Genomic DNA, 22,773 nt, shown 5'->3' on the forward strand with positions numbered 1-22,773 from the left:
ACCAGGCAGACATTGCACTTTTGCATGCATCACTGAAATTAACTCAGCAACCCTGTGAGATAGGTATGCAGGGAGAATAATTACTTGGTAATAGTGTAGTTTAATTAAATAGATTATATTACTTAATATATTTATTCCAAAGCACCATCTCTCTTTTTTCTTATTTAAAGATTTATTTATTTATGCATATAAAACTGGGGTAGAGGCCAGAGGTGCAGGGGTGGTGAGAGGATTCACCAGAGACAGAGTGGGGAGCAGAACAGGCTGACTGACGAAGTACACTGCTGAGGGGAGCAGCGGGCGGGTCAGGAGAGGTCTGTCACACCATGTGGTCACCTCTGGGGCAGGATCAAACTCTTGCTAAAGTGGCTTTAGCTGCTTAGTCCTGTGTTATAACCCACTGAGACACCAGGGAGGGCCCCCAAAGTGCCATCTCTTTTTATCATATAGCCAAAATTGAATTGGTCTTTGGAATGTAAGCTTGAAGTTGTTCACTTATTTTAGTAGCTGAATCAGCATAAGGGAAAGCTGAATGGAACAGAAATGTCTCAGGAATTCATAGGCAACAACTTGGAAATCACAGCAGAAACTTATGGGAGGAAATTGCCAATTTAATAAATTGTAAAGTAATTACTTTACAGTAAATAATCTGTAAAGTTATTGTATTATTTACATTTATCTATAGTGCCTTTGTCAGATGAAATTTCTAAATTTGCCAAAGTTATGACTCTTTGATGAGCAATTATTGTTGAAGACTAATTTCTGAGTTCAGATTGATATAGGAAAAAAATCAGAAAACTCTTACCTATTCCCCTGTCTCACTTTTGTATATGTATTTCCTACCTATGATTTACCTACTTCATTTGTCTTATTGAAACTTTGTCCATCCTCAGTGGTCCAGCTCAGCAAGTTTTGGCTTCATTAAGCTTCTATGTCATCTCGTAGGGAAGTGTTTATTTCCTATTCTCACCTCCCAGTTCTACATTGTGGTATCCTTGGAACCATTATCTTAATCTGTTTTATGGTATGATTGTTTATTGGTAGGTCCGATGTTCTATATTTGCTTTTAAGATTCATGAACCGTTTTAGTTGTATCTTTTTCTTTTGCTTCTGTCCATAAAGAAGGCTTATTTGGAGATCAGTAGCTATTATTTGGGTAGATGAGAGAATGAACGAAAAAGAGGCAAAGGAAGTAACAACTTTCTCTGTAGTCATAATGGGAGAAATGCATTGTATTTAAAGTGTTTGTTTTGTGCGTACACAAACCACATAGGCCCTTTTGAAATCTTCATTTTTCTTATGCCATTTACTCAAAGCTTTGGGCACTCAGGCCTGAAAAATGGGACTTTTGTAGAAATAGTAACATATATGGCATGTAGCGGGGGCTTAAACAATGGGGTTATTAGGTGAATTGAATAAATAATATTTAAAAAATTGGAAATGAAATTCAATTTCAAAAAATTATCTCTTTTTATATCTGTGCTTCTGTGCTTCTCTCCATGGGACAATTTTGTAGGTATTGTCCCTTTATATGCTTTTTTTGTTCTGTGTGTGTGTGTGTGTGTGTGTGTGAGAGAGAGAAAGAGAGAGAGAAACAGAAAGACAGAGGCAGAGATGGAGAAAGAGTGATGAAGTTGTTGTCTTATTCATGATGTGCTATAATTCTTAGCCAGAATGAAATTTTTTTTCTTGAAATGAGAGATTTGGCCCTGAGGAAATCCTATGAGATTTCAGGCTGAAATACAGAGAGTTTGTTATCTCTAATACAAGCTGTACGTTTATGGAAAGTGTTCTCTATCTAGTATGCTTCTTACACAACTAGGGCACGTCTGCTCAGGTGGGAGTAGCCAGGATGGAAGGGGTTAATGTACATAGCCATCCCGTGCGGCTGGATGGCATTCATGAGAGGGTTCTTTCTGCAGGCCACAGGAAACCGGGGGCAGCTTTGGACAGGTTGCAGGATGTCAACTAGGACAGCCCGGTGAAGAATGGCTGAGCTTTGATTTTGAATTTAACTTTCCACAGAGAATTTTGTTTAGGCCTAGAGCCAGAAAGTCCTGACCAGGCTTGAGACTCCTAAAATGTGCCAGTTGAATCAAAACCTCCAGACACAGGCTTATACTAACTGTATTACTTGGGAGGCTATTCCTTTATAGACCACACTGAGTAGACAGAGAAAGCAAAACCTAAGCTTTGGTGAGGAGGACACCCAGACACCCTAAAATAAGGTAAATGAACTGAAAGGATTTAAGTGGAAATCCTGTTTGGAAGGCTGGCTATTGAAAATATATCCCTGTCCTGGAGTAATTAATTCAAAATCCAACACCTTAGGATTGTAACATGGTAAGACAAGAACACAAATGAACCCTGTGTTAGATTCTTCTGCTGTAGTGAATCAAAAGTGTCTTTAGCTGTCTCTAATGCCTCAGAGAAGAGAGTCTGCACTTTGGGGACTGATCATAGCGACTCAGTAATTTTACAGCCTGTATATATTACAAACCAGATTCTAGACTAGTAAACAGACATTTGGCAAACCCACATCGTAACCTTTTTTTTTTAGAGTGGAGATGTTTCACAAATCTAACAATTTTAACATTTACAAACTTACCACAACATGTTTATAACTTCTCAGGAAATAATTGTAGATTGTCTCCAATTCCAAAGAGGGTTTATTTTAAAGTTTCATGACAATTTGGAGCTCATAGTGTATTTCTAAAGAAACAGTTGTGGAAGTGGTGGTCAGATCCCAGCCTCCAGCTGACACTGGCCAGAGCTGAACTGGCCAGAGCTGAACTGGCCTCCTTTTTGGCCTTACCAGGTGAATTCTTCTCTCTTTGTTTCTTCAGTTGAAGGCACAAGGATTGTCCAGACTGGGATTCAATACTGGGACATCAGAGCAGCCAGTCACCAGTGGGTCTGAGGTTTCAGGGTTTGTGGAAAGGGTGAGGTGACTAATGAAGAATGAGGACTTTGGGGCCTGGGCGTGTTGTAAGAAAAACTGTCAGACATTGGGAGTGACAGGGAAGTGCTGGGTGGTTAGCAGTTAGGATGTAGTGAATTTTCTTTCCTACCATTTCCCATCATTTTACCTCTTTCTCTCTCAGTTAGCCTTTGTGTGATTCTGCCAATTGAGTTTTTGACCTCAGGCAAGAAACTGTGAAGTGGCTTGATGTGGAAGAAGTGGCTGTGAGCTGTGCAGTGGGGAAGGATAAGCAGCCCTGTGAGAGTGAAGGCAGATGAAGGGGAACTCCCAGGGCCTTGTGAACAGTAAGCATAGGTGTTCGCTGGTGAGTCATCATTTGATGGCCTGAGTTCTCAAAAACAATTTTGTTGGAAGTAAGATTGTGAAACACTGCAGACTATCATCCTGCCTTCTGGGTACCATTATCAGCTCCCTTCCCCCAATGTTTCAACATTAATAAACCTGCAACTGGCAGGCCTGGAACCTTCTCCCTGGCTTGCAGGTGATGAGTGCTCATTAAGAAGTTTCATTTCCATTAGGAAGTTTCTAAAGTTTTGGGCTTTTGATATTAAAGAGTTTTGAGCAAATGCTAAATAGTAACACGTTGGATTTTTTTCCCTCTTGAAACAGATTTCTTAATTCTATAACCAACAAAAACTTTTTCTGGAAGTATTTCAGTTTACTCCTCTAGTGTTTTTGTTTGTTCTTATAAGCACTTAAAAGAAAAAATGTGTGACCTCCATGACCTAGTAAGCACTCAATTTATTTATTCCCCACAGCACAGCTCAGCGCCACTTCTTCCATATCAAGCCATTCACCAGTTTCTTCCGGTGGGGAATAAATATACCGCTGGAGGGAGCAGTGGGCAGGTCAGGAGAGGTCTACCACGCCATGTGGGTCACCTCCCTGGCTGGGGATGGAACTTGCGCTGCAGTGGCTTCACACAGCTTCTAGTGCTGCACTTTAACTCGTGCCACTGGGAGGGGCCTGACAGCATGGTTTTTTATTAATCCAATTTTTGTCTGAATTGTTCCTTGAGTGTAGATTATTAAAAAGAGATGGTGACCCATGAACCAAGACTTTAAAAAAATGGACATGCTTGGATTTGGCACTTAGCAATTGTCATTTTCTAACTCTGAAAAGAGCAGTTTCGTTTGTGCCCTGGGGGCAAAAGTGAGATTGCAGCCAGAGGGGGGCTGAGTAAAGAGGAAGTAGAGTCAGCACATGTGAATTGCTGTTCCTTGAAACTTTGCCCAGAAATTAGGTTTAGACTTATCTTTTGGTTTTCCTCAAGCATCAGGATTCAAGATGAAGTGACTTAAAAATCATTTATTTCAAATTAAGCAGTGTACTCTCATTTCTGATGAACAAAGTACTGAGTTTGCTTTCTCCTCTTTTAAACATAAAACTGGACTCTAAAGAGTTGCTGAATGGCATTACAATGCATACCATAACCCATGACAGCATTTGTGTTATAAATCACCAGACTTGGTCTAGAAGATAACTCCCTTGAGTTGCATTAACCATCTGGTGGTATTGTTGGATTTTAACATAATGATTAAAGTATTAGTTAATACTCCTAATGAGTATGTCTGTGTTATCATAGCACTGATAAGATTATGCACAGTTAGAAGGTGGGGGCTGGGACTCAAATATCTAAGGCAGCCCTTTCCTGTGAGTTATTTTCAGCATCTGTTCAGGAAATATCAAAAATTTGTGTGGCTCTTTAACTTGTGTTTCTTGTGCTGGAATCACAGCCACACAGTTTTGGCAAATCTATTTGTTTACATACTTACCCTACATTTGAAACTGCAACTAGAAGCATTGGGTTTTATTCCTTGGCAATGAAACTTTCCTTTTTTCCTTTTAAGCCAGTTTAGAAGCTAGTTAAATTGCAGTGTTTGTCTCTTTTACTACCAATACAGATGAGTGATATTTTACCAAATATATGTGCTTTTATGTGGTAGGATGTCACTTTCTATCTTTGAGAGGCATATTTTTTAAATCAGACATGGTAGGACAGATACCCTACATTGTGATTGTGTATATGTATACATACACACATATCCTGTCCTGCTTGGTAAAAATATATTGTTTTGATACAGCTGAATTGTGTACATTTAGTGGGAAGTGGTATTTCTAGAGATAGTTGATTGGTTTTCTACAGCTGTGCTTTCATTGAATTTTTGAGTATTAAAAATCTAAACATTTATAATTTAGTCATGAATATACTGATTTTTGTTCTCATAAAATCGTGATTAATTACACAGTGAAGCAGAAATTGCTTTGCAAATGAAGGGCAGTGGTGGGGAGAGTCACAAAGCACCCCCTCGTTCTCTTCCAAAGCATTTGTGGATTACTATAGGTACCTGAAAGGTAAAGATAATTAGGTAGTATGTAAATAGGTTGAACATATTAATAGCATGTTTGGAATGTAGAATGCATTTTTGCAATAGACATAACTGTGAATAGGGGTTAGGTTCCCAGCTAGTCCAAAAGAACTTAGCTAGCTTCTAATATATGAAAAATGCAATAAAAAATGGTAATACTAAAACAAAGCAATAAATGAATTGGTTTTATAACTCCTAAATGCTAGTGGAGTCAACAAAGAATAGCTTAGTGTTGAGGAGGAAGGTATTAGTGGATGAAGAGGTAGAAAGAGAAACTTTAGCTCACCAGTCTTCAGGTAGTACAGGGGAATTTCCAGGTTGAGACTAGGTTCCTAGGTAAGGAGATGCGTATGTTCATATTTCAGGTCTTTATAATAATGTCTATACTTGTTCATTATTTTTGTAAGCTTTCTGTGTTATTTCAGACATTTCTTTTAAATGCATCATCTTTTCTTGGAATTGCATAGATTAGTATTTAGGAGAAACCCTTTATTAAAAAACTAGGCATGTTTTTCTCACTGAACACCTGAAATTTCTATGATATAATAATACAGTATTACTTCATTTTTTAAAATGCTAAAAAAAAAGTATGTAAACAAAAAACTAGGTGTGTTTATATGAGCCCATTTTTTTTACTTTCTTGAAACTGTGTTAGGTAAAAGGACTGTTTTTGCTGTTGCACATGTGGTTGTGGAAAGCTGCAGAGATGTACTGACCTTTTTATTGAATACTGAGTTTAAAAGTTAAGTTGAAGAATGGAACTGCCTGGTTTCTTCTGGGTGGTATGGAAAAAACTACTTTGGTGGTTTAGTCTGGATCTAGTAATTGTTTGTGATTTGTGGATCTCTGGAGGGGGAAAAAAAGCATTTATAAGTAGTTTTGACATCAGGCAGGGAAAATCTCTCATTAGAGCTATAAAAATTGGGTTGGCCAAATAGATTATCAGTGGAATAAAGTGCTATGACAGTACTTCCAGTAAGGACAGCTATTTTCTGCAGTTTTCTTTCAGATTTCCTAGCCCTGCTTGTTTGTATTAAAGATCCGTGTAAGTGCGAATTGGAGCAAGGTTGTGTTTGGCATTATTATACTCCTTTTACACATAAAATAATTGAATCATAGCGGTCAGTGACTTCAGGAAAAATAGACAAAGGTAGAAATGCAACTAGGTTAGTGGTTCTAAGCTTTAGTGTTCAAGGATCTGTTTACCAGACTCTGGGTTTATCACAGTATTTTGGTTTCTGCTTCAGGAAAGGTGAAATAATAAACACTGAACAAAGAAAGTCAGTTTCCCTTGAATGTTTGGAAGGGAAACAAACACATTTAGTCTTTTTTATGTTTGAAATGAATGGTATAACTGCTTGTTCTTTCAGCTTCTGTTGGTTTAGTTGAAAGCTTTGTTTTACTGAGATCATATATATATATATATTTTAACTCAGCTTCTTAGCAACAAATTTATAATAGTTGATATACTTTGGTGTTGTTGGTATCATTTAAAACATTAGGAATTAAAGGATAGATTTGGTTTTTAATAAATTTAGAGTACTCTGGCTTGTTCCCCATAATCTAAAGAGCAGTTTTTAATTTAAATTGCTTAGCAAATGTAATTACATGTCCAGGAAAGTATAGACAATAAATAAAAAGCTAATTGGTAACTGTTTTCTTCCTTTCTTTCCATTGGGCTTTCAGCTACTAGTAGATTGGTGTTAATTTAAATGAGTAGCTGTTTCACAATTTAATTTTACTTTCCATATCTTGAGTGTTAGAAACATGAAAATAAAGCACAGTTCTCTGCCACCCTGTTATTCTATCAGAGGAGGGAATGAGAGAGGACTAAGAGATAATCATTCATGGGTCAGGTATGATTTATTTGGTAGCAAAAATTTGTGTGGGGAAACAAATGGAGGTCTTTTGAAATTTGGAAAAAATTTAGAATTCAGGTGTGCCTTTTAATGGTCTTACGTTAAATGTAGTTGCAGATCATTAAATCATGTAGCTAAAGAAATAATTACAAACATGAAATACAAACTCTTCGCTCACTGATGAAAACAAGTCCAACAAGACTTGTTGATGTTCCACAGACCACAAAGATGGGAAACCGCAAAGCCTGATGCTAAAAAATGTCCTATCACCCCTTGTAAGGCTATGTGGGAGCATTCTAGAGTGAGCAAGGTTTAGAAAATTCAGTTTCAGTTGATCTCACTTGTTATCAAATGGTTCAGATTTCCTTGTACTCTTGCCATTTTTCTCTTGTAACACATTTTGAGCCCTATCAGGGAGGAAAGAGGGCTGCGCACAGCTGCAGGTGAACATAGAATTATATGGCTCCTGTTTTTTAAAAAAAAAGATTTTAGGGAGGTGACTGTTCACCCAAACAAATTCTGATACTACTAAAATATGTTAACAAAACTTTCAAAATATCTGACTTTCCTTCTGCCTCTTTTACCCCACCTCATCAAAAGTTTATCAAGGATGAAAAATCCTATTAACCCTGCAGTGTAGATTGTATGCTTAATATTAATAGCTGCTGTTCATTCAGTGTTACTGATATGCCATGCATTATGCGAGGAGCTCTCCCACATAGAACATAGTCCCTACCATCCTATAAAGTTGATAGTGTTGCCTTCTTTTACAAATGAGAAAACAAAGACCTAATGAGGTTAAATTACTTACCCCAGGCATATTGGGACTGTGTTGATAAACTGAGTAAGGAACCAAGCTTTCTGATACTAGGCATATTAGAAATACTCATATTGTTTTGTTTTGAAGTCAGTGGTTTTACCATAATTTTATTTTTTAATATCTAATAGTGACAGAGTTCTTGTTTTAAAGGGTTGTTTATTTATGTATACAGAACTGGGGTACTGTCCAGAGGTGCAGGGGGTGAGAGGACTCACCAGAAACAGAGTGGGAGCAGAACAGGCAGATTGACTGAAATACTGCTGAGGGGAACAGTGGGTGAGACAGGAGAGGTCTGCTGTACCATGTGGGTTACCCTAGATGGGAAATTGAACTCCCACTGAAGGGGCTGTGGTTAGCTTCTAAGTGCTGTACTTTAACCCGTATTATGCCACCAGGAGAGGCCTGATATTGATAGAGCTCTGTGAATTTTTCATGTAGGGGACCATAATGAACAAAATATCATTGTCTCTATTTGTTAACTCTCTCTCGAGGAAAACAGAGACACCTGCAGGTTAAGCAAAAAGAGCTCATGGATTAGAAAGCTTTTATGGCTTCATAAGGGGTGTTTCATTGGTGGGAGACTGTATTACTCATGCCATTTTTGCATTTGATCGAGGTAGTGGTGACCACTGGTCAAAGCAAGTTAAGATGGCTACTGCCATTTACCAGTTGCATATAGACATTAATGATACAAAAAGGATGTCTTATATTTCCCCATGGTTGTACACAGAAATGCTTTTTTAAACTGGTATCCTTGTCTCTCATTTTATTCTCTTAAGTACTTTTGTGACCTCTAAAGTCCTTTAGTTTAATAGTTAATTACTATTTATGGATCCCCAAAGTAAATAACTTTGTAAGCTGAAATGAGTTTTATATTAATATAAGGTCCTAATTATCTTAATGAAAAAACAGATTTTAATGAATGATAGGGTTTTTTTATTTTTCCTAAGAAGTAGGTAATATAGGCCCTCCCTGGTGGCACAATGAGTTAGGAGGCAGCACTGCAAGCTGTTGGCAGTTGCTTCAGTGTGAGTTCAATCCTCAGCCCTAAGCAGATCTCTCCTGTTTCACCTGTTGCTCCCCTCAATTGTATACTTCGTTTATCTGCCTGTTCTGCTCCTCACTCTCTCTCTGGTGAATCCTCTCACTGCGCCTGTAACCCAGTCCTGTATGCATAAATAAATACATCTTTTAAAAAAAAAGGAGGTAATGTATTAGCTCTAGTGAGCTCTAAGATTTCTTAAAAGAGGAGGGACTTTTGAATTATGAGAAAACAAGAATTGAAAACTGGACCAGGGAGCACATTTGCTGGTGGAAAGAAATGATTAGATAAAACACCGCTAGTATTATTGGTGTGGCCACTTACATGGGGTCACAATCACCAAGAGACTTGCAGAAACTACCTCCAAGGTGAAATTGATGGAGATGCTGCCTTGTGACTTCTTAATTTGGCATCTGTATTCATCTTGCTTAGGTCTTATGTTCGACTAAACTTGGCTTGTCTCTCTTTTTTTTTTTTTTTTAGCAAATAAGTTTTGTAAATCATATTATAGAAGACATTTACATTCCTCCGACACGTACTCTGATGGACATTTTAACACTGCATAAAAATAATTACAGTATGGGCCCTCCTTAGTGGCGCAATGGGTTAGGACGCAGCACTGCAGGCTGGCTGCAGCTGCTCCAGTGCAAGTTCGATCCCCAGCTCTGGAGGTGACCACATGGCACGGCAGACCTCACACTCGCTGCTCTCCTTAGCAGTGTACATCATTGATCTGCCTGTTCTGCTCCCAGCTCTGTCTTCGGTGAAGCCTCTTGCTGCTCCTGCACCTCTGGCCTGTACTCCAGTTTTGTATGAATAAAGAAATAAATCATTTTTTATAATAATATAATAGTTTATTAATACATCATTTTGTGCATTTTTCATCTCATTTGTAATCCCCATGGGCTTCCCATCACCAAATCACCCATGTGCTGTCACCATAGTCCAGTGCACTCCCCCCACTGTTTTTGATCCCATTCCCCACTCCACCCCCCATCAAATGTCTCTGGTATATAGCTGTTCATTATTATTATTTAAGTAAATAAATCTTAAAAAAATACAGTATGAGTTACAGCAGACATCACTTCAAGTCCTAATACATGTATGCAAAGTAGTCAAACTGATTTCCTTATAGAACATCCTACATCTCACATGTGTAATGAATTATCATTTCTCTCAATTTAATCCAAATTAAGATTCACTCAAAGCAGCTACACCACTGGCCTCATTTGTCCAAATATTTCATTATGAAAGAGCATGGAAGGAAATGCTTAGGTTTTTTAGTCTACAGGTACATACATGTCTCACTACCCTGCAACACTTACTTCCTGCCTCTCCTCTTCCTCATGTTTTATGCTAACTCAAGAGTACAGAGAAGAAATAAGGGAGTGACACTGCTTTAAAGACTTTTGTTACTGGAACCTGCTGAAATACCCTGGCCTCCACATGCCAGTTTTCCTTGACTCTGGTTTTCATTTAGATATAGTAACATTTTAGCTCCTCAAGGGGATAGCTTTAGTAATTTTATTTCCTAGTAGCAAATCATTTCCTTCAGAGAATGTTGGAGTTTTAGATTTTTTACCTTATAGATAATATAGAGAGAATTTTAGTTGCATGTAGATTTTGCTTTCATAGAAATCGATAATAATAAAATCAATAAGGAATAATCAATAACTAAATAGGAAGTATTAAAAAGGAAAATAGAACTGGCTAAGTTAAAAAATAAGCTCCTTTATTCACTTACCCAGTTCTATTTTCATTTCTAACACGTTCTATCATGTCAGTATATTAGCTACTTAAATATTTGCTCCTCTGTCTCACCTTACTACAAGTCTGCATGAATGGGACCACTAAGTTTCACTACATCACTGTATCCCCAGTGCCTAGAATTGTGCCTGACAAATAGTAAATATTTGTTGAAAGACTAAATGAAGAAGTACATTTGTGGATCTTGTGTTGCCACTCCCTCCCATGGCATTTTGCTGGGTGTATCCTGCTTCTGGTATAATAAAAGTAACACTTAACATTTACTATATTGATTTATATCAAACAGTACAGGGCATCCCCTTTCTTGATCTTCTGTTATTGCACAGCGCTAACATATTCTATCATAGCACTTTGTTATTCTCTCCCTGCACACACTCCCCCTCCACCCTGAAAAAAAATACTCACCATGGAAAACATAGCAGTAAGTATTACAAGAGATTAAGCACTTTTATACTCTTGGACCCAGCAGATAACCTGGCTCAAAATAGGTGGTCACATCTGAGCAAATACTTGTCAGGCTCAGCGTTGCTTTTACTTGTGTGAGGTCAGAATCCAGCTGCCTTTTGAGTAGGTTAGTGTCCCACTGATCAGACTTCCAGAATGCACAGGAAACATCTGTTAATTTTGGAAAGCAATTACATTGATGGTAGAATTACTGCAATTCACTAAAAACAAAGCTCCTTTGGAGAAGAAAACTTGAACATCTTATTAGACACATAGTGAGCATCTTTTCCTATTAAAAAACAATTTAGCAAGAAACATTCTAGTCCTTTCTTCACATCCTGTTCACTAACCTGCAAAAGCCATAGGGTTTAAACTCAGCACCAATCAAAAGCAATTCTTATTAAGTTCTTAAGTAGCAGAGATGTTAAGTTCCCCTTTTTTGTGCTCTTTACATATAAGCAGATGTATCACTTTAAAAATTAAAAATTTTATGACACTTTAAAAAAATTCTCACAGTAAGACTGAAAACTAAAAAATCTAGAGTCCATTGGTGGATTTGCAGTTGGCAAAAATGTTGCAAAGGTGTCTGAAGTCAATAACCTGGTGAAGTGCCAGGTGTAATGCTTATTTATATGGAATTGCTCCAAATGATTTAGCTATAGGAAATTCCTTAAAAGATGAATTGCCCATATAATGAGACTCTTTGCCTTGTTTTGAAATAAAGTATTTTATGAGCCTTAGTAGGTAGCCATGGACTAGTTGGGTGTCTAAACTGGAAACATGAGAATCTAAAGATACAGAATCTTTTAGAAAAATTTTTACTAAAAAGAACCACATTTTACTGTGCAATAGATGCTAAGAAGCCAGGAAAATATGCTTGTAGATTTGCAAAGATAGCTTTTGAAAACTACTTGCTAGATTACATTTTCCTCTTTTTAATGCATTAAGTGCTATTTTAACAGGTACTTAACTGCACCTTATGTGCTGAGCGCCATATTTGGGGAAGTATAAAGGAGCTTGTAAATGAAAATTTAAAAGATTATAAAGTAAGGATTTAAAAGTGAATTTATGATTATTAAAGAAATAGGTTTTAGTCTCATTAAAATACATGAAATCTTTTTGTAGGTCAAACTTTATATGCTATAAAAATAAGCCAATATGTTACAAGCTTGAGTGAGGTTTTTGAATTTTTTTGTTGGGAAAATGAATTTGTTATTATTTTATACCTGGCAGTTGCTTGATAAATTGTTAATACTTTCATATCTTAGGCTAAAGTGAGATTTCAGCCATATTCTTAAATGTGGCCTTATCATTGACTTGATATTAGCATTTTCAATTCTTATCAGTCCTCCTATTGTTAAGAGGCAAGGTATTTTGTATACATTTTTATATGCTACAATTTATATCTTCTCTGCCTGCTCATTAAAATCTTGAGCCCAGTAAATATTTCTGCTTGTCCTTTGCTAATCCCCTGTGGGTAGATTCTGTCATTTAAATCTGTGATGTTGAATGAAGGTGTCAGAGCTTATAGAAGCCTCCATTTCATTATACTTATTTGATGCTAAAATGAAAACAATTTCTTCCCTGGGTTTACTTGTAAAATGTAAGGAATTTATCATTTTCTTTCACAGATTGGACAGTACAGGGGGTTAGAAGTATGTTCATTTAGAGGCCAAGTACAGGAAGCATGGTGAAAACCATCATGATATAATCCATGAGCCAACATTGTTTGACTTTTGCATTTGTGGGGAGCAAATCCAGATGGGGATTTGCTGTCTCCCACCCATTCTCTCCCTGCCTTTGACCTTTCCTTCCCACGTATTGAAAATAAAATAGTGTTTATGAAGAACAGTTGAAATAATTGAGATAAGAAAGGTTGGAGATGGCGGAATGGGGACTTTCAATTTCTTACTCTATTTTCAAGAGAAACTTCAAACTTCAATTATGAAGTTTTTTAGAACCCTTTTTTTTTTTTAAGTTGAGCATTCACACATTTTCGTGCACCTTTCCAGTTGAGGGGAAAAGGTTTTTTTGGGAAGGGAGGAATTTTGTTCAGTTTTTTTATCATGGAAAGTTTCAGAATAAATGGAAAGTTTGGGGATAGTTAATCTCTGTCCCTAGAAAGTATTATTATCTTAAAACTGTTTGAGAACGTGTCAACACTGCTTCCTCAAGGGCAGGAACAGAATCTGCTGCTGTGTCAATTTTGTGTCTGAAGTAAAACCTGCCCCAGCAGAAGCTCAGTAAAGGGCCAGGGTAACTTGAGCTCCAGGCCCTATCTTTCTGCCTGTTCCTTCTTTCCCTGCTTGTATATTCCTTTCTCTTCACTGCTCTACTGTCCTCTTTTTGTGCATGCCACCAGCTAGTGACTCGGAATAGACAGTTTGTGCTTAAAGTGCTGTATACACACCACTTTAGTCCAGGATCAAAATAGTCATTTAGAAAAGAAATAGTTATCTGCTCCAGATTGTATAATGAAGTTCATATTCCCAAGGGAATCAGCCACTTTACATAAGAGATACATGCTTCTAATGTCGTCTGTAGACATTTTTAGCCTGTGTTGTTCATGGGTGCTTGTCACTGTTGTGATCACCAATTACCAAAGTGGATGAAGCTAGCTGTTTAAAAGGAGCTTTGAAAAGGTATCTTGAAATGCAGTGGGATGCCTCTATAGGAGCTATTTATGCTAGTGACCGAAATTCTTTTATTTATTTATTATTTTTTAAAGAATTCTTTATGCATACAGAACTGGGGTACAGGCCAGAGGTGCAGGGGTGGTGAGAGGGTTCACCAGAGACAAGAGTGGGGAGCAGAACAGGCAAATCAACTGAAACACATTGCTGAGGGGAGCAGAGGGCGTGACAGGAGAGGTCTGCCGTGCCATGTGGGTCAGCAACCTGGCCCAGGATGGAACTTGTGCTGAAGCTGCAGCTAGCTTCAAAGTGCTGCACTTTAACCTTGTGTGCCACCAGGAAGGCCCCTGAAATTCTTTTAGAAAAAGGAGACACTGTTGTGATATATGTGTAACTGTGATTATTCTGAGATTTTGGGATATTACTGCACAGGTAATAAGCTACCACAATGAAACAGTGAAATTAAATATGGAAAACAAGCCCAGCAGTGGCCTGCTATAAAACCATGGCTCACATGACCTCATTGCAGGAGTTCTTTACTCAGATGTGCAAGCTGGCGATGAGCTGTTTCACATGACTGATAATGCAGAAGCTTCTCTCTTGAAGTCAGTTTTTATACAGTTCCAGGCTTTTAAGTGTATAGAGTGATCATTAAAAACTCTCTAATGGTTTTGTATGTATCTAAAGAAAGAGTAGGCTAGCTAGTGGATTTCCATGTTCAATGTTCAGTGAAATGTTTCCTTGTTTTTAGTGCCTTCTGTGTATTAATTCATTTATAATGATCTGACAACTAGATGGAATTATTGCCCCCAATTTATGGATGAGGAAACTGAGACAGAGTGAGGTTAAAAGTTCAATTTCACTTAGCTACTTACTAAGTGGAAGAGCTAAGATCAAAATGGGCAGTTTTGCTCTAAAATAAAACATCATAAAACGTCACACGGTAAATATTTTAGACTTTATAGGCCATGCTATCTCCTCTTTGTAATGTTAACTGGAAATAAAAGTCTCTGTCATAGACAAAATTTATTAGATGATCAGAGTAAGCAGATTCATTGATATTCTGGTAAAAATGTTCTAGTAAACACAAATTTGTATCTGGTTTATATAGGTGGGCCATTGACACTAAGGAAGGGCTTTTAAGTCTAAGTTGTCCAAACCTAAAGATATGCTGATGCTGAAAGGAAAACAATGCAAGATTTCATCTCTTTCTTTCTAAACAATGCATCACAGTCCTGCAAAGGCCTGGGTACCAGCCTTCTTTATCTGGCTTTTCTTTACTGGTGTGGAAAGACTGGCTTTTCTTTCAGACAGCAGATCCTTGCACAGGTTACAAGGTGTAGCTTCTTCATAATTTAAATATGTGAAGATGACTTTGGTCTCTTGCCTGCTAGTCCAGGGAAGGAGGAGTCAAAAATTTTTTTTCTAAAATGTTCAAGATAGATATATCAGAAAAAGCTGCCGCAAACAGCACAGAAATGAAGGTGCAGGCCTGTGTTCTAGTGAAACCTTATTTGTGGGCACTGAAATTTTAGTTTTAGGTAGTTTTTGCATGTTACAAAAGATTACTCTTGACTTTTTATTCACTTTTTATGAAGGTAAAAACCATTCATAGTTCATGGTCCTTGCAAAAGAGAGAGACTGGATTTGCATACACACACTATATGAGATATTCACTAAACGAATGTATGTGAAGTGTAAGGATAAAGTCCATTCGCTTATAAATAAATGAAGTTAATAGATCAGTTAGCACAGGAAATTTGGGGGTTTCAGGGCAAACAGGAGTAAGAATTTCTTGTTCCTCTTGACATTTTGCTTATCAAATCGATTGTAATATTCTCCCTATCTTATGCTTACTTTTTGGAAATCTGTCTTTATTCTTGTCCAATGCATATATCAGACATGTTCCTTCTCCTTTAAACAGCAGAACCAGTAGTGTTATCTCAATTTTATAGAGATAAAATTCAAAGAACCTAAATGTCCATTGCCTGGTAAGTGGTAAAGCCTGAATTCAAATGTAGATTTGTTTTAGGCTGAAACCAGTGTCTTCTCTCCTTGCCTTCTTTCTGCGCCTATTATATGAAACTATGGTAAATGTTTATGATCTTGGGCCTCCCTGGTGGCGTAAGGGGTTAAGTTGCAGCACTGTGAAGCTGTTTGTAGCCACACAACAGTAGTTCAATCCATAGCCAGGGGGTGACCCACATGGTGCAACAGACCTCCCCTAACCAGCCTGCCGCTCCCCTCAGCAGTGTATTTCAGTCCATCTGGCTCTTATCCCAACTCTCACTGGTGAATCCTTTTACCCTCTTCACCTCTGGCCCTCTGGCCTGTACCCCATGATTTATCGAAAGTGAACTTTTTATCACACTTGTTGAATGCTGGTTTATTTTCACTTCTCTTTCATTTTCTCTTACTCTAGCTTTTGAACTTATTCAAAAATGATGAAAATGATTGGTTGTTTCTTGGTTTCCTAATCAAGGCAGCTAACATACCTGAGGAGCTTTTCAAGAGGGAGCGACTCCTTGGTGGCTACTTACAGGCTCCTCAGCAGACTCTGTCCTTTTCTCCTATCACATGTGGAAAATCCCAATTACAGATGTGGTTCCTGTTAGAAAATGAGAACTTTCAAACAGACTTGGATAAAATGAGACCTAGGTTGAAAGTAGATGTCCTTTGGCTTAATTACTGGTTTCCTTATAAATTTCCCACTATTTTATTATAGTGGGGTCTATATCTACTATAATTAATATTCTGTAACATGGAATGTGTCACATTTCTGCAACACTTAACTGCAGTACCTCTTACTTGAAAATTACTTGCTTATTTTGATAGTCTGTTTGGATGTATATGCAAAATACAGTTAATTTTACCCTTCAACATGATTTCTCAGGTTTCTCCTATTAGATTATTACCACAAGAACACCTGCTCTGTACTTAAGGATTTGGGATGGCATTGTCTTTGATGGTTAAATTACCTCCTGATTACCCTTTTTCTGAGGAAAGAAGTCTCACCCCAAGTTTGTGGGGTGCTCAAAGACATAGCATTGGTTAGATGAAATTGACAGCAGTTTACCGGTCATTTGTACTCACAGCCTAAGGAGAAACACATGGTCACACAGGACCATGCTGGGGTTGCATTTAGAAACTGCGTGAACCTCTAGGGGTTGTGGGAGGTCGGGTTCATAGTGTTAAGGGGTGGGATCTCTCTCTGCAGAAGGATGTGATTGACTTGTTTGAATAATTCTGTGGGTTGGCAGGGTGCTAAAGTCTGTTCAGAATAAGCCAGAATTGTGTCTGATCCCTGCAATAAGATTTGGCTGGAGAACCTTATCCTTGGGAGCAGGGTGGGAAGGCCAACTAGTAGGCCATTCAGGTCCCTCTTGGTTTTCCCCAGATGTGAAGGCAGAACATATCATGAGGCTTTACTACACAGTGGCTTCATATTGAGTCACAATCAAGAGTATAGCATGGGAAGAAAGTTGTCATATTTTCCAAAAGTCTCACCACCTTTCCAGTGGCTGTTAGTGTTATGAAAAGACATTAATGGAAGCAATGTGGCATGTACAGTTCACACAAAACACAGTCACCCTGATAGAGAAGGTAGACAAAGAATGAGCAGTTTATCTTTATCTGCTCACCAACCGATCTCCCTTTCCTGATCTGTGTCTCCTGCTAGATTCCTTCCTCTAGTGTTAGAACCTGGTAAAGTGAATAAGAGGGCTCGGTTCTTTGGTTTTCATCACGGGTGGATGATGGTCTCTTCTGCCTTGGCTGCTTGCTAGTTATGTTAGCAGTTAGCTCACTTGGCAGGCTCTAATTTGTCATCACCCAGAACTGCTCCTCACGCAGATCACTGTCCATGTCACTTCCTTTACTAACTCCAAGCCTTTGCTCATATCATTTCCCTTCCAGTCCTCTCCCACTTAGTTATGATCCCTTTGCTCCTCTTTTTGTTTGCTGGAGTCCATTCTCTGAAGTGCCTGCACCTCAAATCTGTTTGGCTGCTCGTCTGCACAGGGCCCTCATTTCTCTGGCTTCAACAAGCCTTTATTATCTGCCCACTGTCTCTAGCACTGAGCATGTACTAATGTTTATTCTCTCTCTTTTTTTTTAAAGATTTATTTATTTGTGCATACAGAACTAGGGTACAGGCCAGAGGTGCAGGGGCTGTGAGAGGATTCACCAGAGACAGAGTGGGGAGCAGAATAGGCAGATCGTCGAAGTACACTGCTGAGGAGAGCAGCGGGCGGGTCAGTAGAGGTCTGCCTCGCCATGTGGATCTCCTCAGGGGCAGGCAGGGATCAGACTCATGCAGAAGTGGCTTTAGCTTCTTAGTGCTGTGCTTTAACCTGCTGCCCCACTGGGGAGGGCCTGTTTGTTTTCTCTCTCTCTCTCTTTTTTTTTTTTTAGAAAATAGTTCCTGCCTTTATTGACATTACTTTGTTAACTCCAATTCTTTTGGACTTTATCTGCTTCAGAAAGCTTCATTCAGCAGATAAAAAGAGAAGCACCAGTAAAACTTATCATTTGAACATTACCTTAACTAATTAATTCTGGTAAATTACCTTCATCTAACTCCTCAAATAAGATTTGATATACAGAGAGTCCTCAATAAATAACTTTTGGAAATAAATGGACAGCAGATTTCTACATTTTAGCTATTGTAAAACATATGTGTGAATATACATGCATCCTTAAGTATAAATTACCTTCATCTAACTCCTCAAATAAGATTTGATATACAGAGAGTCCTCAATAAATAACTTTTGGAAATAAATGGACAGCAGATTTCTACATTTTAGCTATTGTAAAACATATGTGTGAATATACATGCATCCTTAAGTATAAATGTGTGTGCCTAAGTATGAAGAGCCCTTATGTAGTCATCCCAACCTCATTTACTTCTTAGTGACCTTTATTTGGCCATTTACTAATGAGCTACATATTACATAATTACATGCTACATATTGCATAATGAGAAGGTAAAGAGGAGAAATGATATAAAGTCAACTTGGTAGGCTATTTTAGTTTTCAATAAAATAAACAGCAGCTTTGCTGCAATGTTAGAATTGGATTTGATTTGGAACCTCTTATATGTACTTGAAAGCAATTCTAAGCTCAAAGATTTCTACCCATATTTCTTGAAGGTTATTTTAAAGAATCATCCTTCAAACCCCTTTAAATTCTAAGAAAACAGTGTTTAAATATTTATTTCAGCTGGGTTTGTTTCTAAATTAGTTGTTATAACAGTTTATTTCTCTCTGGCTATGCTGAGCTTAGGCTTATATTAGGTAGCTATCTCCTTCACTAGAGGAGCAAGAGTTGTCTGTTATACTGTGATTCGTCTTGGGCTCCAGACCAGAAATGCTTCAGGGCAAGACCATCCTTACTTACAGGGCTGAGCATTGTCCCACAACCAGAGAGAGTGCTGTGGGTGATGCCTAATAGCAGGTTGTTGTTCACTGCGGTATAGTCAACAAGTTGTGTGGTGACTATGTGGACCATACAGGCTGTTAAACAATCCCTGTACTGACCTCTTTTTCTTTTCAAAGCCATCAGCTGGATGGCCAGAAGTCACTCCTACTTATTCTCTAAGACTCATGTAATGGTTTTCCCAAGTAAGCCTCTATAGGCTATAAGGGAAAGGCATACTTTTAGATCTAAAAGAGTAAAATAAAGGTAAAATAAAGGAAATCCTGAAAACATGCAGTTCTGAAATTAGAGGACAGGGGATCTGGGTGAGAGGAAAGAATTTTTTTTAAGATTTATTTATTTATGCATACAAAAACTGGGGTACAGGCCAGAGGTATAGGGGTGATGAGAGAATTCACCAGATAGATTGGAGAATTTTTAAACTTCTCATTACCTTAGGAAGAAATTGTGCTTTGAACATTCTTATAAAAAAATCTTAAAGCTTGGGTTTAGTGTGTATACATGCAGTCTTTGAAAAAAAAAAAAAGATAATATACATGATAAAAAGTCTTTTTAAAAGCAGCAAGGGGTAAATTGTGAAGTCTCTTTCTAATCACAGCTCTGAGTCCCAGAAGCTACAGTTGCTTGTTTCCTTTTAACCTTCCCAAGAATATAGACCAGCATATTTGTGTGTGTGTACAGCACACACACACACACACACGAATTCTTATATATTTTGGTAGTAACCCCTTATGATATAAATGACTTGCAAATATTTTTTCCCATTCAATAGGTTGTCTTTTCATTTTGTTGATGATTTCCTTTGCTATGCAGAAACTTGCCTTAATTTCTTTTCCAATTTAACAGTATTTTCTGGAGAACAATCTGTGTCTTTGTGTATAGCTCTGCCTCATTTTTTAAATGGCTATTGAGTAATTCATTGTATGGCTATACCCTCAGCTTATTTAATGTCTGCTATTAATGGCCCAAGATAGAAACCCCTTTTAAAACAGCTTCCTTTGGGTTAAACAATAGTAACTTTAAAGCTAATTACATTAAAAGGGTGGGTAGGTGCTCTGATACTTTCAGGAATTTTGAATTTCATTTTTTCCTTTAAGCTGTTTTTAAATTGTCCTGTGTTTTGAATAGCAGCTGCAAGATACTAGTCTTTACTTTGTTTTTAGTAATTAGGATAAAATTTTAAGAATTCTAGTTATAAATCCCATTTTGGGGGAGGATGATGGTAATGGTATTTATTCGGGTGGCTGTTGCCCCTAGAAAGTGAAACAAGCCTTTTTCTTTATTTTAAATTCTACAGGAAGCCTGGTATTCCTTCTTAACAGAGTCATTGAAAGCCTGTTATAAACAGTCCCTCAATTTATATTTCAGAGAAACTGGGTGATTTTTTTTTAATAACAGTTTATTTTTACATCATTTTGTACATTTTTTTCCATCTCAATTGTAATCCCCGCGTGTTTTCCCTCACCAAGTCACCTGTGTGCCATCACCGTAATCCCATGCACATCTCTCCTTCCCACCCCCCACCCCCGTTTTTGATCCCATTCCCCACTCCACCCCCACAAAATGTCTCTGGTATATGGCTGTTCATTATTCTTGTTATTTTCTCGCCTGGTCCATTATACTCCTGCTATGAGTGAAACCATCTGGTATTATTCTTTCTCTTTCTGGCTTATCTCACTAAGCATGATCTTTTCCAGCTCCATCCAAGTTGCTGCAAAAGACAAGTGTTTCTCTTTTTTGGTTGCTGAGTAATATTCCATTGTACATACGTACCACATCTTTTAATCCAGTCATCTACTTTTGGGCATTTGGGCTGCTTCCATTTTTTCCAATTGTAAATAAAGCAGCAGTAAACATGGGGGTGCAGATATCTTTTTCAATCAGTATTTTTGTGTCTTTTGGGTAGATACCTAGGAGTGGGATTGTGAAACTGGGTGTTATTTCTATGGCTTTTTCTGAAGCCATAGAATCCAACTTGGTAGTTTCAAAGTTGTTAACACCTCTAAATTTTATGAACCAGAGAATAAAACACTTGTGTACATTCTATACTATAATATACTAACTTCCTTTTTTCCAGATACAAACTTTTAGTATCTATTCCTTTAAATATCTTTGTTTTTATTTGTATCCTATAGTTATTAACCAGTTTAGCTCAAAATTAATATATTATGTACATATTTTATAGATTTAAAATATTTAATTTTTTAAATTAAAGTTTGCTCTAACCTTTAGGCAGTCTCGCAGAAGATTTCAAATTAATGTGCATATGCATGTATTAAAAATCCTAATGCATATACCTATCTTTGAGGAAGTATTTATACTATTTTACAGTAATGAAAACTTTAGCATTCTATCACCTTCCATTTCATTAAAAGATCAGTGTCTCATTTTAGTCAAAGTAGTTAGTATTGAAGATGTATCAGATGATCTGGTTTAGTTTCCAGCATAGAAGGGTCATACTTGTTGAACCTAATTTTTGTTCAGGTTGGATAAATTATGGCCTGTCACCTCTGTAGATACTTAAGATAGTCATACAAGGTCCTCTATCTAGAAAATCTAAATTTGTGACATGAATAGATAAATCTTTCTTCACTGTAGGGTAAAAATCGCCACATATGGCTATATCACACGTTGAGCCCTATGTCCAGAAGGATGGTTTACTAAACAAAGAGGCAGTTCCTGGGAAACTCATCTGAGTGGGGATGGAGAAAATTCCACAAATACTGTATAAATTAGAAGAGGACCTGAAAATGAGAATTAGAATGGCTTTTAAATGGGTTTTTATTGATTTCATTCATGGTTTCCAGTGAATGTGCAATTTCATGAGGGAAATCAATAACAGTAGAAAGTGATTTGGTGAGACTAACTAGTAACAATATTCTAGTGAAAATTGTAAAACAGTTGTATATACATGGCATATTCTAATGCCTAACTTATTAAAACATGTTCTTGACAATTTTTCTATGCAGTGTTCATTCTTCCAAGTTCTCATTGGTAGTTTTTTTGTAATAAACATGAAAGCAGCCAGAGCAGTCACCAGGTTACAATGAAACATCTGCAAAAGAATTGTAATAACCTCCTGAGGACCTATAGGGTTTGTTCAGTTTGATTCAGGAGCAGGAAGAAGAGGAGAAAAAGAAGTTTGAATGTACATGTTGTGAGTTGGAAATGAGAAAGAAACCTTAAAAATGAGAATATTTGGAATGAACTTGTTTCTTCAAGTTGGGAGGAATGACAAGGAATAGTCTTCATTTAAGAATAAAAATCACAGTCATGATAAAAAGATAACTGCATTTATTGACAAGGGAGAACACAATATTGACTTTTTTTTTTTAAAGATTTATTTGTGCATACAGAACTGGGGTACAGGCCAGAGGCTCAGGGGCGGTGAGAGGCTTCACCAGAGACAGAGTGGGGAAC

General features: G+C 37.5%; 1 protein-coding gene across 1 annotated transcript in view; it reads left to right on the top strand.

Moving 5' to 3' along the window:
• FGD6 (FYVE, RhoGEF and PH domain containing 6) overlaps positions 1-22,773 on the top strand; it is a 101,443-nt gene that overhangs the window by 8,674 nt on the left and 69,996 nt on the right. The window lies entirely within an intron of this gene.

The sequence above is a fragment of the Condylura cristata genome, unplaced genomic scaffold, assembly GCF_000260355.1.
Source record: "Condylura cristata isolate star-nosed mole 26May11 unplaced genomic scaffold, ConCri1.0 scaffold00004, whole genome shotgun sequence".
Lineage (NCBI taxonomy): Eukaryota > Metazoa > Chordata > Mammalia > Eulipotyphla > Talpidae > Condylura > Condylura cristata.